Here is a 15906-nt window from a genome sequence, read left to right as displayed (position 1 = left end):
TTTGATCATTACTGAATTAGGCTGTGTTTGATCCAGCAGAAAGCTTTGTATCCCATGGAAAAATCCTCTGTAGGTATTCGATTTCCAAATGTGTCTTTTAACATGTCCACTTAAGCTGAAAGACTGTATGAGCAGCTTTGTCCATTTTATTATAAAAGAGAGAGATTTTTCATTCACTAAATTTATAAATAATTGAAGTCTGTGTATTGACTTTAACAGTCACAGGAAAGTAAATATCATACAATGGCTTTAAAAATCCTTCCCAATGAGCCATCCGTTTAGTAGCATTTAATTACACAGTCACTTAATCATAACGTAAGTGGCTTTCTTTATACCTACTGTTATACCCTGTACATTATAAACTATGCCTGAGTGTTTTCAGAGCATAACCTAATTTCAGGTGTCAGGCTCCAAAGGGAGAATATTGTGTAGAGCACAGAACTTATTTTACTTCCTGTTTCAACTAGCTTTCCAACAGAAATGTGATGGAGACACTCTGATGATCAATTTGGTTATTATATTCAAGAAACAGATTTGCTGAAAGCTCTCAGCCCCATTTGGTTTGACTAGTAAAACAATGTATGTTACAGAAGAAGAGCTAATATTAAATAGGCAAAATGCAAATGAATGTAGATAATTCAATCTTACGGCCATTTCCTGGCTGCAAGACTAGAAAGAAGCATCATTCTCATTTATATGGAAAAGTTCTGAGAGGACTACAAAAGCCACTGGAGAAAAATGTACAGGTTAGATGTACTCAGTATTAAATGCTTTTAGAATACATGGAGTCTAGTGCTCTACTGCAATAGCAATGGAATTGCTTGGGTGTTGTCTAAAGGATTAACAAAACACAATAGACACACCTGCTGGAAGTGGTGTGGAGGGACCAGGATGCATCAAGAGTGCCCTGGAATAATGATGATTCTGCCAACACTTCTCCTGGAGGCTGCCAGGCAATGCACATCATCATTAGAGGGTACACTGCTCTCCTTCCCATCCAGCCAAAAAGTCGAGCCAATGGGGAGGGAAGAGCCTTAGCCTCACTCTGTCCCCTTCCAGTTAGCCAGAAAGGTGTGAGCTCCTAGTCACATTGTGGCTATCTATCTTGTTTAGGTCAGTGGCTCTCAACCTTTCATATCTCTTTCAAGAGTCTGATTTGTTTGTGTACTCCCAAGCTTCACCTCACTGAAACTACTTTCTTACAAAGTCAGACATAAAAATACAAAAGTTTCACAGAACACTATTACTGAAAAATTCTGATTTTTAACCATATAATTATAAAATAAATCAACTGGAATATAAATATTGTACTTACATTTCAGTGTATAGTATATAGAGCAGTGTAAACAAGTCGTATGAAATTTTAGTTGTAGGGCTGTCGAGCTATACAAAAAAATAATTGCGATTAATCACATGATTTTAAAAATCATAAATAATTGCATGATTAATTGCACAATTAATTGCACTGTTAATAATAAAATACCATTTATTTAAATATTTTTGGATGTTTTCTACATTTTTCAAATATATTGATTTTAATTACAACAAAGAATACAAAGTGTACAGTGCTCACTTTATAATTGTTTTTGATTACAAGTATTTTCACTGTAAAAAAACAAAAGAAATAGTATATTTCAGTTCCCACATTACAAGTACTATAGTGCAATCTCTTTATCATGAAAGTTAAACTTACAAATGTAGAACTATGTACAAAAATAACTGCATAGAAAAACAAAACAATGTAAAATGTTAGAGCCTACAAGTCCATTCAGTTCTACTTCTTGTTCAGAAAATCGCTCAGACAAACAAGTGTGTTCATATTTGACAGAGATAATGCTGCCCACTTCTTATTTACAATGTCACCTGAAAGTCAGAACAGACATTTGCATGGCACTGTTGTAGTTGGCGTCACAAGATATTTATGTGCCAGATGCACTAAAGATTTATATGTTCTTTCATGCACCAGTCACCACTCCAGAGGACATGTGTCCATGCTGATGACAGGTTCTGCTCAATAGCAATCCAGAGCAGTATGGACCGAGACATTTTCAGTTCGTCATCTGAGTCAGATGCCACCAGCAGATGGTTGGTTTTCTTTTTTGGTGGTTTGGGTTCTGTAGTTTCTGCATCAGAGTGTTGGTCTTTTAAGACTTCTGAAAGCATTCTCCACATCTCATCCCTCTGATTTTAGAAGGCACTTCAGATTCTTAAACCTCAGGTTGAGTACTGTATCTTTAAAAAGTTCATATTAGTAACTTCTTTGCTTTTTGTCAAATCTGCAGTGAAAGTGTTCTTAAAATGAACAACATGTGCTGGGTCATCATCCAAGATTGCTATAACATGAAATATATTGCAGAATATGGGTAAACAGAGCAGGAGACATACAATTCTCCTCCAAGGAGTTGAGTCACAAATTTAATTAACACGTTATGTTTTTAATGAGCATCATCAGCATGGAAGCATGTACTCTATGATGGTGTCGAAGCATAAAAAGGCATACAAATGTTTAGCATATCTGGCACATAAATACCTTGCAATGCCAGCTACAAAAATGCCATGTGAACACCTCTTCTCACTTTCAGATGACATAAATAAGAAGAGGACAGCATTATCTCCTGTAAATGTAAACAAACTTATTTGTCTTAGCGATTGGCTGAACAAGAAGTGGACTGAGTGGACTTACAGGCTCTAAAGTTTTACATTGTTTTGCTTTTGAGTGCAGTTATGTAACTGTCATAGTATCTTTCCCCAATCTGAACCTTAGAGTCCAAAAGTTGGGGTACCAGCATGAATTCCTCTAAGCTCAATTACCAGCTTAGAATCTGTAGCGCTGCCATCAATCAGGAATTCCAGTGCCTGGTACACTCTGGTCCCCCCAAAACCTTCCCTGGGGACCCCCAAGACCCAGACCCCCTGGATCTTAACACAAGGAAAGTAAACTCTTTCCACACCAGTGCCTTTCCTAGGCTTCCCTCCCTGGGTTACCCTGGAAGATTACTTTGATTCAAACCCCTTGAATCTTAAAACAGGGAGGAATGTTCCTTCCCCCCTCCCCTTCTCCCTCACCCAGAGGCAATACAGATTCAAGCTCCGTGAACCTAAAACAAAGGGATTCCACCCCTCTCCCCTCTCTTCCCCTTCTTCCCTGTTAAGTATAAATTTAATTCCCTTGAGCCTCAACAAGGGGAAAAAAAGCAGACAGGTCTTAAAAGCAAAACTTTTAATAAAAAGAAAGAAAAAGAGTAAAAGTTATGTCTGCAATTTAGATGGTAAAAGTTACAGGGTCTGTCAGCTTATAGAAACTGGAGAAAAAGCCTCCTCCAGCCAAATACACATTTGCAAATACAGAAAAACAATCAAAAGACTATAACAGCCTTATTTACTAAAATACGTACTGTTCTGAATATGTAAGAGACTGTAGCAGGGAGATTGGCAAGAAACCTGGTTGCATGTCTAGTCCCTTCCAGGACCCAGAGAGAACAAAGCAAAACCCAAAAAACACAAACAAAGGCTTCCCTCCACCGAGATTTGAAAGTATCTTGTCTCCTGATTGGTCCCCTGGTCAGGTGTTTGGTTCCCTGTTCGTTAACCCTTTACAGGTAAAAGAGACATTAACCCTTAACTATCTGTTTATGACAGTAACAAAAAAAATCTTCATTTGTAAATTTCACTTTCATGATTGAGATTGAACTACAGTAGGTGTATGAGGTGAATTGAAAAATACTATTTTGTCATTTTTACAGTGAAAACATTTCTAATAAAAAATAACAAAGTGAGCACTGTACACTCGTATTCTGTGGAACTGAAATCCGTATATTTGAAAATGTAGAAAACATCCAAAAATATTTAAGAAATTTCAATTGGTATTCTATTGTGTAACACTGAGATTAAAACTAGGCATAGACTCATAGAACTGGCAGGGACCTCGAGAGGTCATCTAGTCCAGTCCCCTGCCCTCAAAGCAGGACAAAGTATTATCTAGAAAATATATATAGAAGAGTTAATGTGCCCACTGGAAGACTTCTACGTACCCCCTGGGTTACATGTACCCTTGGTTGAGAACCACTGATTTAGGTGTATGAGGCTGAAAAGCAGCCTTTCTTGCTTTGTACACTCACAATGTTCCCAGTCTCCATTTGACCCCAAAGTCTGAGCTGCTACTGCAGAACTGTTCTTGGATCAGTTATTTGTTTGTAAATTCAAGTCTACTCCTGTTCCTCCCTCTATTTCTTTACTAGACAGATCTTATAAGGAATGGTGTGCTCTCTTGCATGCTCTCTCTCTCCATTTGGCTAGGTGTTTGGGGTTTTTTTGAAAACAATAAAAATAGAGATGCTAGCCCATTATTTCCATCATGTTGAACCTCCAAAAGAACACTTCTAACACACTTTATGTGAGCTGTGAAAGGGCATTTCACTTTTATTGAAGGTGACACAAATTGGGATGTAGTGATTTCACATCTGCTAGTCATTAAGGTTACAAATTAAAAAAAAAAAAAGTTGGTCAGTTTGCCAAGAACAGCCTTCAGCTATTGAAAGTCTTAGGTGTGCCAAAGAAGGGTCCCACATCCAGTTTACCTCTTCAAGGACACAAAGCCAAATATTCTTTTCCTGGTTTTTGAGTCTTCAAAGTACCACTTTCTTGGATCGTGAGGGAAATGCCATGAGAATGAGTGGCTTTGAGGGTTTCCTGCTTGAAATACTACAAAAACATTATTCTTTCAGCATTTTGCTGAGATGCAAGACCAAAGGCCTCAGGGAGACTAATGCACCCACTTGCCTTCTGTGCTTCAGCACACTCAGTCCTGCCCTGGCTGGTCTAGAAAATTGCTGAACAATTCTAAAATGATTAAATTAGTGGTAAACCACAAAGGTTTACCAGTTTCCACAGACTGAAGATGATTACTCAAGTGCCTACAATAGTATCTTTGTAAATCAAAGTTATTTGTGTTCCTCTTTAAATTGTAGTCTTCATGTCATATTATGCTGTGTTATATTGCATCATCAGTAACATAATGGGACCAACCATGCAGAGCTTCATTAGGTCACTCAAGTCAGTGAGAGTTGAGGGCATTCAGCGCCTCATAGGATTAGGCTCCACAACACAGGTTTGAATGATAAAACCAATAAATAATTAAATTTAAAGCAGGACTTTGGTGTTTCCTGGGCTGATAGCTATTATGAGATAGCAGCTGCCTCCCAGAAATGTCTAGCAAGCTAAAATAATGTCAGGATTAATTGGAAAACTGGTATTTATGGAAAGTGGCTAGCTGCCAATGGGTTGAAAAAAAGCAAATAGTGTGAAGTAAGTTGGCATACCTAATTTTGTCCTGTGCAAGTAACTACATTTCTTTACATAGTGGCTGCTTTATTAATATAATAGGATACTGGAGAGTGTATAGGTGCACAACAGCCAAACATTATTAGTCAAGCCCATTTCTACTTGATTCTTGAGTATTTCATTGAAAGAAAAAGCTACATAATGCACTTCTACCTCCCTAGATCTCCTTAGTGGATAGCTTTCTATTACTTCTCTCACTTACCATTGTTTACTGCTTGTCTTTCATAGAGCCATTTACAGGGATGGTACTCAACAACTGGGGGACCATTCTACCGATGGTCTGATTTGACATTAAGATCATCTGTTGTTTGTAAGGAGGGGTGGGGGAGAGCACTGTAAATTAATTGCACAAGGTGTTTGACTAGAAAAAGTCCTCCATGCGGTATGTAGCCAGAAAAGAGACAGGAATGGGATGGTGTTTTTTCACATTGGGACACAGAGAAAATTTAAAATCCTTTCCTATGCCTGTCATAGAGATGAAGAAGGGCTTCTACTTCTATCTGCAAAGCCTCAGCCAATGGGTCTGGTGAGTGTCTGGGAGGAGAATAATTTGGTGAATCTGATTTGCAGTCTCCAGGCGGAAAAAGCTAAGTATTTTTTGCTGTCATGAATTTTGGAACACATTCAGATGGAATTAACCATATCTGTCAATCTAGAACATTCATTTCTAAAAGAGTTAGGTGCCACATCAGCTACAGCTGTGTTTTGTATGGCTGTACTCACTAGGGTTCTTGATATGCTGGGGACACTTTGTTCTGGTCTATGAGAGATGAACCCATGCTTCCCATGTCTAGTAAAATAAAATAGGCTGGGGAGACAGTATTAGTTCTTCTCCAAAGGAGGACAGCATCCCTCCAAAGAGATGTTCATTTAAATCCTGGCTCAAGAAGGAATCTATTAATGTTGACAACCTCACTGCTATCTCTGTCTCTAACATGCCTGCTTGTATTCAAGGCAATTGATAAGATGCTGTTAGAACAAATGTGACTGTGTCCCAAGTCCTTACATTTTCTTGATCACTGTCAATCTGGTTTCATGCCTGAATATAATACTCCTGGGCACCACTGCACAATGCAGAATTTTGCAGAAATTAATGTTGTTCGCACAGAATTCCCTTTTCCCCACAGAAATGGGCTGCAGTGCTGCTAGCTGCCACTAGGGGCTTCTGGACCCAGCAGAGTCCAGCTCACACATAGAAGACATTGAAGAAGGGATGGCAGGGAGCTAGAGCAGTGGTTTTCAAACTTTTGTACTGGTGACCCCTTTCACATAGCAAGCCTCTGAGTGCGACCCTCCCCCCATATAAATTATAAACACCTTTAAAAATATTTAACACCATTATAAATGCTGGAGGCAAAGCAGAGTTTGGAGTGGAGGCTGACAGCTCATGCCCCCCACCCCCGTAATTACCTCATGACCCCCTGAGGGTTCCTGACCCCCAGTTTGAGAACCCCTGAGCTAGAGTGTTCCTGGCAGTTGCAGTTCCCAGCATGCCCTGAGGGAAGGAGAGGGTGGCGCACAGGAAACTCTGTGCAAGCCTGGGACTGAATATCAGGCTGTTTCTCCCTCTGGGTCCCTAGGCTCGAGGGTGGGGGTTGCCCAGGAAAGAGGGACCCCATGGATAGGCTCTGGGGAGGGCAAGGGGGTGGTTCTCTGGGCTCTGCGGGGGAGGGGTTGTGGGTGTCTGGGCCCCCGGCTGGACTCTAGGGCTGGGGGGAGAGGCAGAGAAACAGGAACTGGGTTATCATAGGGGTTTCTTTAACTCTCTACTCCTTGGGGAATTTGTGTGTGTGTGTGTGTGTGTGTGTGTTGTTACAGACGTACTTGCTGACAGGTATTTTGAAATTAATTACCAAAATATATGAAACTGGTGTGATTATGCAGTGTTATTTGGACAAATAAAATGTGGAGAATTTTTAATTTTTTGGTACAGAATACCCCAAGGAGTAATATTCTATGGAAATTTAACTCTTTTCGCCAATGGGTGTAGTCATCCTAGCAGCATCCTGATAAAAGTCAGGTGTTCAATGTCCAGGCATTTGCAGGGCCAGTGCAAAGGAGATCCAGGCCAAATTAAAGTCTGCTGGTTGGAGAAGGACTGGATAGGAAGATCTTCTGTAGGGAAACTGTTACTATTTTAGTATCCAAAGGTGTGATGGATCTGTGATGGGTTGGATCACAGAAATCCCCCTGGGAGCTGCCACCCAATGTGCCAAGACTACTTCTACCTCTGCCTTCCCTGCCAGCTCAGGGCCCCAGCACCCTGTCTTGCTGAGCCAGACACTCCCATCTGCTCCAACAAAGACCCAGGGTCTGAATTACTTGCCCCAAAGCTGCAGGTTTACCTGAAAGCAGCTAACAGAAGTGTTCCTGTCTTTAACATTCAGATGCCCAACTCCCAATGGGGTCTAAACCCAAATAAATCCTTTTTACCCTGTATAAAGCTTATGCAGGGTAAACTCATAAATTGTTTGTCCTCTATAACACTGATAGAGAGATATGCACAGTTGTTTGCTGCCCCAGCTATTAATGCATACTCTGAGTTAACTAATAAGTAAAAAGTGATTTTATTAAATACAGAAAGTAGGATTTAAGTGGTTCCAAGTAGTAACAGACTTGTTAAGTCACCAAGCAAAGTAAGTCACCAAGCAAAATAAAATAAAATGCACAAATCTATGTCTAATCAAACTGAATACAGATAAGATCCTCAGCAGTTCCAGAATGCTCCCTTTTACAGACTAATCTTCTTTTAGCCTGGGTCCAGCACCCCTTGCAGTCACTGCCCTTTGTTCCAGTTTCTTCCAGGTATCCTGGTGTATGGAGATGCTTTCTCTTTAGCCAGCTGAAGACAAAATGGAGGGGTCTCCCAGGGGTTTAAATAGACTTTCTCTTGTGGGTGGAGACCCCCTCCTCACTCCTATGCAAAGTCCAGCTCCAAGATGGAGTTTAGGAGTCACCTGGGCAAGTCACATGTCCATGCATGACTCACAGTTTTTACAGGTAGCATCCACTATTTACATGCTACCTTGAACGTCCTCAAGTAGACTTCTTATGTCAATTGGAGCATTTCAAGATCCATTGTCCTTTGATTAGGTACTTAATTTCAACATTCCTTTCTCCAGGAACTGACCAAATGCTCTACTAAGGTTATTTAGAAATAGAGTGACCAGATAGCAAGTGTGAAAAATCGGGACGGGGGTGGGGAGTAACAGGAGCCCATATAAAAAGAAGTCCCAAATATCAGGACTGTCCCTATAAAATTGGGACATCTGGTCACCCTATTTAGAAATCAAGCCAGTACGCAGCCAACATTCATAACATTCATAACTTCGAATACAAAAATGATACATGCATACAAATAGGATTAATACACTCAGTAGATCATAACATTTACGGGGATATATTACATGGTATATGTAGCATAAAACATATTTTAAGCATATTTCCATAAAACACATTCTAAGCATATTTCCATAAAGCCTTATGGGAGATACTATCACAGAATCCAGGGCCCATTTAATGCTGGATTCTGTTTTTTCTCAAGGGCAAAATGTTTGTACAAGAAGCTTCTTTCTCTTGGGCCCTTAGCCCAAGAGATAATCTGGACTTGCAGTTCCCATAAGCACAAGAAATCCATGTACCTAGTACTGAGAGCAACATTTTCTTCTCCAGACTAGCAGCGGAGGCACCACACCTTTGCATAGGGTGGTGCAGTAGCCACTGTGCAGAGATGTGCATTATAGGACTTAATCCACCCCTCTCACAGGGAAAGCAGAGCAATCCTTTGTAAACTTGCCAAACCTCAAAGGTTTGGAATTTGGGAAAAAAGAGAAAAGCAACAAAGCTGCAGATGTTTATCCAAAGCTTATCAGAACTACCCAAACATTTTAAGACTATAAAATTAGGTTAAAGAGGCATTCTCCCCATTACTTTCTGCACCTCTGTTTCCCATTCTAGGTAGACTGGGAAAAAAACATTTCTTCAGAAATTCCAGGATCACAAGAACATTTGGTTCGAGTCTGGTTCTTAAAATGGACACAGATATAGGAGGGTTTATGGTGGGGTCATATCTAACCTAAATTTATGTGCCTATCTCTGTGACTCCCATTAAATTCAGTTGGATTTTTTCAATTAAAATACCATGAAACACTGAAAAATGACCTTAAGAACAAATTAGCTTGTTTCTCTTTCCCAGCTGTCTGTTTACATACTGTGCATGGCATTAAGGGTCTTGATTCAGAAACACATTCTGATGGCTACTTGTTGGTTAATACAGCTCTCTGATTGAACATCCTAGAAAAGAAAGAACTCAGTAGTCTGACAACTGTGAGATTGCAGTGTCAGCCAAGAGATTTGAATTTCAGAATAGTAGAAAACGTAGTCCTAAAGCCTTGGTATTTCATTTGGGTGAAGGCTGTTTACAGTATCACATGACAAAGCCATGGGCTAATTCAGTCTCTGAGGGGGAAAAAATACTTCAGCTTCTCCTATTAAGTGATGCAGAAAACCACCTTTGTGTTGTCCTGGGGAGGCTTACTTCCTAGGCCTTTCTCTGCTGCATGCAAAATGCTTATTGCTACTTGAGGATAACTCCAAGAGTGTTGGGCCCTTGCCGCAATTGGTTCATCCTTTATGCTTATAGTGTGTAAGTAGTAATTACAGAACAAACCACATGTTTGCCCTCACAGTTTACTTGTGAGACCAGTTTCTGTGACTCCAAAATAACAATTGAATTTTTATTGTCAGGCACAACCCCCTTCTCATCCCCCAACCTCACCTTGCCTTATATAAATCTAAAGGCCTTTTAATTTGTGTCAGTTCTGTAAAATAGGTCACACACAATTTTTTTCCCCTTTGATGATGGGAATTACATAATTATCAGTTTCCACTAACACTGCAAAGGAATTAGTTAGAAAGCAAAACACATCAACCACATAAAAAATGTCAGGTATGTAGAATTAGCCAGGCTTCTGCAGAGAAGAATTACAGATCTGCTTAAAAACCTCTAAGTTCAAAGATGTTTGTTTGGATCTGGGAAGCAGGGGAAGGGGGTTATTCTGCAAGTAAGGGTAATTTGTCACATTCAGAACTGGATCTGGGTTCAGATTTTAAACATCTCTAAAGTTCAGAGGTGTTTATATCTGAGTCTTGGGTCTGAATCCATTTTCATGATTTTTTGTTGAATAAGATTCCTTATATGATCATATTCATTGCTTTCACTTTACCATGCTGATGCTCATCCCTTTTGGTAGCGTTGTTCAGCAGCTGATCACAATTGCAGTCCCTGCACTCTCCAGGATATGGCAGTGTGTGCTTTTCCATTTCAGGCCAGGCAGTTCAAAGCGGTGTCCATCCTTCCGTAGGCAGAACTCTTCCTGGAGCTTCCCTAGGGGTTGACTGGCACCTAAACGGCATAAGTGAGCCCCAGGTGATCTTGGGCAAATTGCTTATGGCCTAATCCTGAAAGGTATTGAGTGTCTCTGAATTCTGTATATCCATTTTGAGGGAGAATTGGGAGGGTGGATAGATAGCGTACTTAACATCCAAGCTACTTCAGGCTTACACCATTATAATGACAATTGTATTCTGCCCCCTCACTTACTCATCTCTAAAATAACTACACTAATGCTTACCTCCCAGGGTATTCATAAGGTTAGTTACTGTTTGTGAAGTACTTGGAGCTTCTTGGATAAAAGACAATCTAAAAATACAAATTATTAGTAGTACTGTGTTCTTGGGTTGCCCTTCCTCTTCTTCAGGACAGATAACACTCAGGAAGCCAGTTTGGTTTCATGATTGTGAATGATAAGGACGTCTGTGTAATCATTACAGAAATAGTAACATTCTGCGTAATAGGGATGCATTCTGAGCAGCTAAGTGGTATTTCACCAGGTGTTTAAATAAGTGCACAATTTTAAGCTCTGGACTTTTAATATAGAAGATACAAAATAATCATATTCAGAGTAAAATTCAACCCTCGCAGCTGCAAACTAAGGTGCTACTTAAATCCTACCTAAGCTCTCAAAACAGGAAATCAGGAGGACTTTAGTGGTGCATAGCTTTCATTTTAACTTTCATTTTTGTTCCACGTGGTATTTTATTCCACTTAAGTCTTTTCAGACTTTTGTTGACTAGCCTCTTCTCTGAATTGAGATAATAATTAGGATGACAGTCTATGCAACAGGGTTTCCACTGAACACAGAATAAAAATACACATTAAAAGAATATTATTAACATTGGAAAGTCAAGCACTCACAAGTCAGGAAATGTCAAAATTAATGTTGCCTGTGCATATGCATTGCAGCACAGTCTTTAATTATATGATCATATTCTATTTTTTTTTGATAGAGCCCCGCATCATTCAGTGCAAACTATTTTTGGCTAATACTATTTTACAAATTCATTTCAAATTCATAAATTGTTTTGAGTCCATTTTTCAGCAAATAACAGAAGTGCATTTTTCAGCAAATAACAATTCATCTGAAAAACTGTGCGCACCTCTAGTCGGGAGGGGAATGGGAAAGGTTTGACTCAGAAGTTCAGTGATGAAACAGAAAGTGAGAAATACAGTCCAGCATCAGAGGAAACACTGTTTTCCTTTCAGTAAGAACGTTTCTTGTTCCGCGTTGGAAGAAAATTATTTTCTTTTGTGTTCTTTATCATTGCCATATGACACTACCACAGGGAATGGGAAGGGAAAAATGAAGTCAAAGGAGGACAAAATAGAGACCCTCCCTGGGAAAAGAAGATAAAACCTTAACACAACTCACAGAATTCCACATATCTCCATATGCACATTGTTCTGAACCAATGGGGCTCAGTTACAGCCGCTTATAGTATTCTGCTGGGCCTTCAGCCAGAACTCTTCCCTTCAGAAAGGACAAATGGTCCTACAGATCGCTACCTTGTCATCCAAACCTCACCACAATCTGATCCAGCATTCCAGTGTACAGGAACTGAGCCTGAACTGCCAAAAAAGAGAACACCCCCTGGAGTTAAGTGATGGGGCTTCTCTTACAGAGACTTAGAAGCCATGGGGTTGAGATTTTACCCATGATCCTTCAAGTCACTGTAAGTGGGTGGATTACTTCACAGATCAATTTGCAGAAAGAAGGCATTTGTTTGCACACATCTAGTTAAACGACCTGGGGTCTGCTGTGTAGCCTTTCTTTTTTTTGATGTGGGATTTATAACCAATTGTCCTCTTGCTACAGTATTATCCTATTATATGTATTTCTATTATTAAAGACTCGCCAATCCTTTCCTTGAACATGGGGCTACTCAGTTTTCCCAAGGGAAAGTAGGGCTTCCAAAACTGTTAACTATGCCTACAAAAGACTACATGCCAAGGCCTCTACTGTGCGGGTTGGAGGTAAGAAGAAGTCTTATTGTTTCCCTCATCAACTGATTGTGTGGTTGACTTTATTAATAATTGCCTTGTTCTTCCATTTTCCTATTCCTTCTGCACTTAGTTCTCCCCTTAATTCTAGGGGGGAGATCTGGAGTGAGAATGCACAGTTCTGAGGGACCTGAAGAGGTGAGAATGCACCATGAAAATGCACAGGGCCTGCAGCTGCTCTGAAGGAAACATCAAGAAGAGAATAATAGAAAGGTTGGGAGACACATCCCTCTCCCGCAGGACTTCTAATATCATTTTGTAGGATATATTTTATATCATTATGTTGGGAGTAACTAGGTGGTGCTGTTACACATTAGCTCCCAGTGTAAATGTAGCCTAAGGTGTGATTTCCAGCCTGCATAGACTACTCAGGCTACCTTGATGCCATGGTAGCATGATCAGCACAGGCTAGCTGTCCTGAATATGTACCCAGAGGGTCCAGGAAAGTTTACACTCAGAGTGGCTAGCCAATGCCACCGCTTGCCACTGCCCATGCTATCAGGGATTACTACTATTTTTAGCACACTAGCTTGATGGGAGCTAGCTTGAGTATGTCTACTAGAGCTGGTGTAGACACAGCCATGGTTTTCTTAGCTTTCAAGCCATTGTTCAATCTATGAAAAAAAATGCTGCATTGTTGTAAGTTTTGTGGTGTATGTTCTTTTTTGCGGCGCTGCTGCAAGCAGCAGGAGGATTTGCTTTCCACCTTAATCTCTGTAACTAGTGTCAATCCTTGCAGCAGACGTGCTCCCTGGGAACCTGATTTTGGTGCTTTGGCTAAGGCAAAGGATTGTTTATACAAATATTTAGTTTGCAACAAGCTGGGGTGTAATTCTACCCTGCACTAGCCTGTCACTGTTTCTGTGGACTCTGCTGACACTACTTTAGTGGTTTCTTCAAATGATTTGTTCTAGTCCGGTCTCAAAGAAGACTGATGATTACTGAATGAGGGGATTACCTGTGTGCTATTTGACTACCTCCATTCAAGCACTAGTGTATATTTATAGTAAAAGTGTACCCAGACTTTGCATCACTGATTTCTCCTCCAGTGAGAAACAACCTAAGTCACCCAAATCTGCTACTGCGCGGCAAAGGAATGACAATTTTGAATGTATTTGCACAGACATGGTGGCACCCAGAGTGTACATGTCTCAAAGTAAGGTTTATGTCACCATAACCAAAAGTCCCCTCTTACATAAGCTAGAGGCTATCTAATGGGATAGGATGGATTAAACAATGGCAAATACACTTGCTATAAATAAATGTATGTATAGACATTTCTATTATTTATTCTATTTTGCTTGCCAATTGTAATTCAATGTTCAGTCTGTTTGGGCATCAAGATGTATTCCTGAAGAAAATATGCATATATCCACCTGGTAACCCTCTGTAAATAGAGAGAACAAGTGGTGTTCTGGATTTGTGCTTCAGCCTTGCATGTTTTTCTGAGCAGTAGTGTTCAGGAGTAAATATAATGTGTACAACTAACAAAATATATGGTTGAAGTTGCATTTCCATAAGCCATAGTCTATATTTAGCGATTGCAAAAAATTACATAAACAAAAGATGCTTATGGCAAGAAGTGGGTGTGTACAAACTAACCAAGGAGCTTTGAATCCAGTGCGCTTTTGTTATACTAGGTACAAAAAGATAATATCACCATGTAGCATAAGTGAAAACTCTGAAGATATCTCGTTTGTTTGTTACTATTTTGTTTAATTTCATGGATACACATGTTCCTTTCTGGGTTCTTATAAGACTGCAAAGATACGGTCTTATACCAGTAGGTTTCTTTTTCTTTGAAACCACAAATTATACTGTTTATCATGGTTATGAAGCAACAGTTGGTGGACAAATATGATATTAAAAATAGACTCGGATTTCCCAGTCACCAGGAGTGCTGGCTTGCATGCCTATGCAGCAGTGTTGATCTGGGAGTAGTTAATTTCCTTGGCCTTTGTTTTTCTACTGTGTGATGCTCTGAGGTTATTTCTAGGCAAAATGAAATATATAGTTATACATAGTAAGAGAATTGTATAGTAGAAAATGTTCTTGGCACACATGCATAAGTTAGGATGAGCGCATAACATGTGTTTGAATGGAATAGCTGTTTTTTGTTTGTTTGTCCATTGGAAAGCCATTTTGAACTTAATTTTTACATTTCTTTTATTAACACGCAGTGAAACAGCTTCAGATACTTAAAGCATCATTGGGCCAGAGAGAGAGAGGCTGGGGAGAGGAGAGGAGAGGAGAGGAGAGAATGACTATGTAGCCTGCTGGTTAGGGCACCCTCCTGGGAGACAGAAAACCCAGGGTCCAGTCCTCCTGTTCCAATCACTCTTTAGTTATTTATCCAAACTAGAACACCTTCTATGGGAGAGAATAAGGGAGCCCCCACCAGAGCCATAGGCCAATGGTTAGAGCTCTCTTGCTGAGTGGTGGGACACTCCTCTTCAAATTATTTCTCCCCTTCAAACAGAGAGGGGATAACTCAACTCTGGTCTCTCACATTCCAAGCAAGTGCTCTAACAACTAGGCTAAAAGTTATGAGGTGGGCACCATGGCCACCTCCTCCAATGGCCAGATTTTGAATGGGACCTGATCCAGTTGGTGGCCTCTTGAGCAGATTGGGCCCCTCACACAGCTTAGCATCTGAACTCCAATCTTTCCCCATTCTGCGAATCTCTCTGGAGCTCAGGTGGGAGACTGGCATCTAGAGGCCCAGTGGGAGGCAGCAGTGAGGAGGCAGAACTGTGGGCATCTAGGGAAATTTTACCCTGAAAAATAAGGTTTTGGGTGAGTCTAGGTATCTACAGAGTTTGGTGGGAGTTTGTGAGTTGCAGTACAGCCTAAAATTAGGACTTAGGCACCTAGGCCAAGACTGAGATGCCTAAATTTTGGGTGTAGGTACCTAAGTACCTTTGTTAATCTGGGCCCTTCTGCCTACAGGATGAAGATCCTCTAGTTACCTTACAAGGCTTACTTCTACCCTACTGAGTATATGATTTTCAAGAGTAATCACTTAACTTGCATGCTGATACAACCTGATACAACCTCTTCTGTCTTATGTTAGGCACAGGGAGTCTCCAGCACAGATCAGGAAGAATCAATGTGGAGTAAGGACATATCTTTCTATCTTTTGGATTCAAGACCCAGGCTGGAAAAAA

Source organism: Gopherus flavomarginatus, chromosome 4 (genome assembly GCF_025201925.1).
Source record: "Gopherus flavomarginatus isolate rGopFla2 chromosome 4, rGopFla2.mat.asm, whole genome shotgun sequence".
NCBI classification, from domain to species: Eukaryota; Metazoa; Chordata; order Testudines; family Testudinidae; genus Gopherus; species Gopherus flavomarginatus.
The sequence above is the reverse complement of the archived record's forward strand: the minus strand, read 5'-3'. Positions refer to the sequence as shown.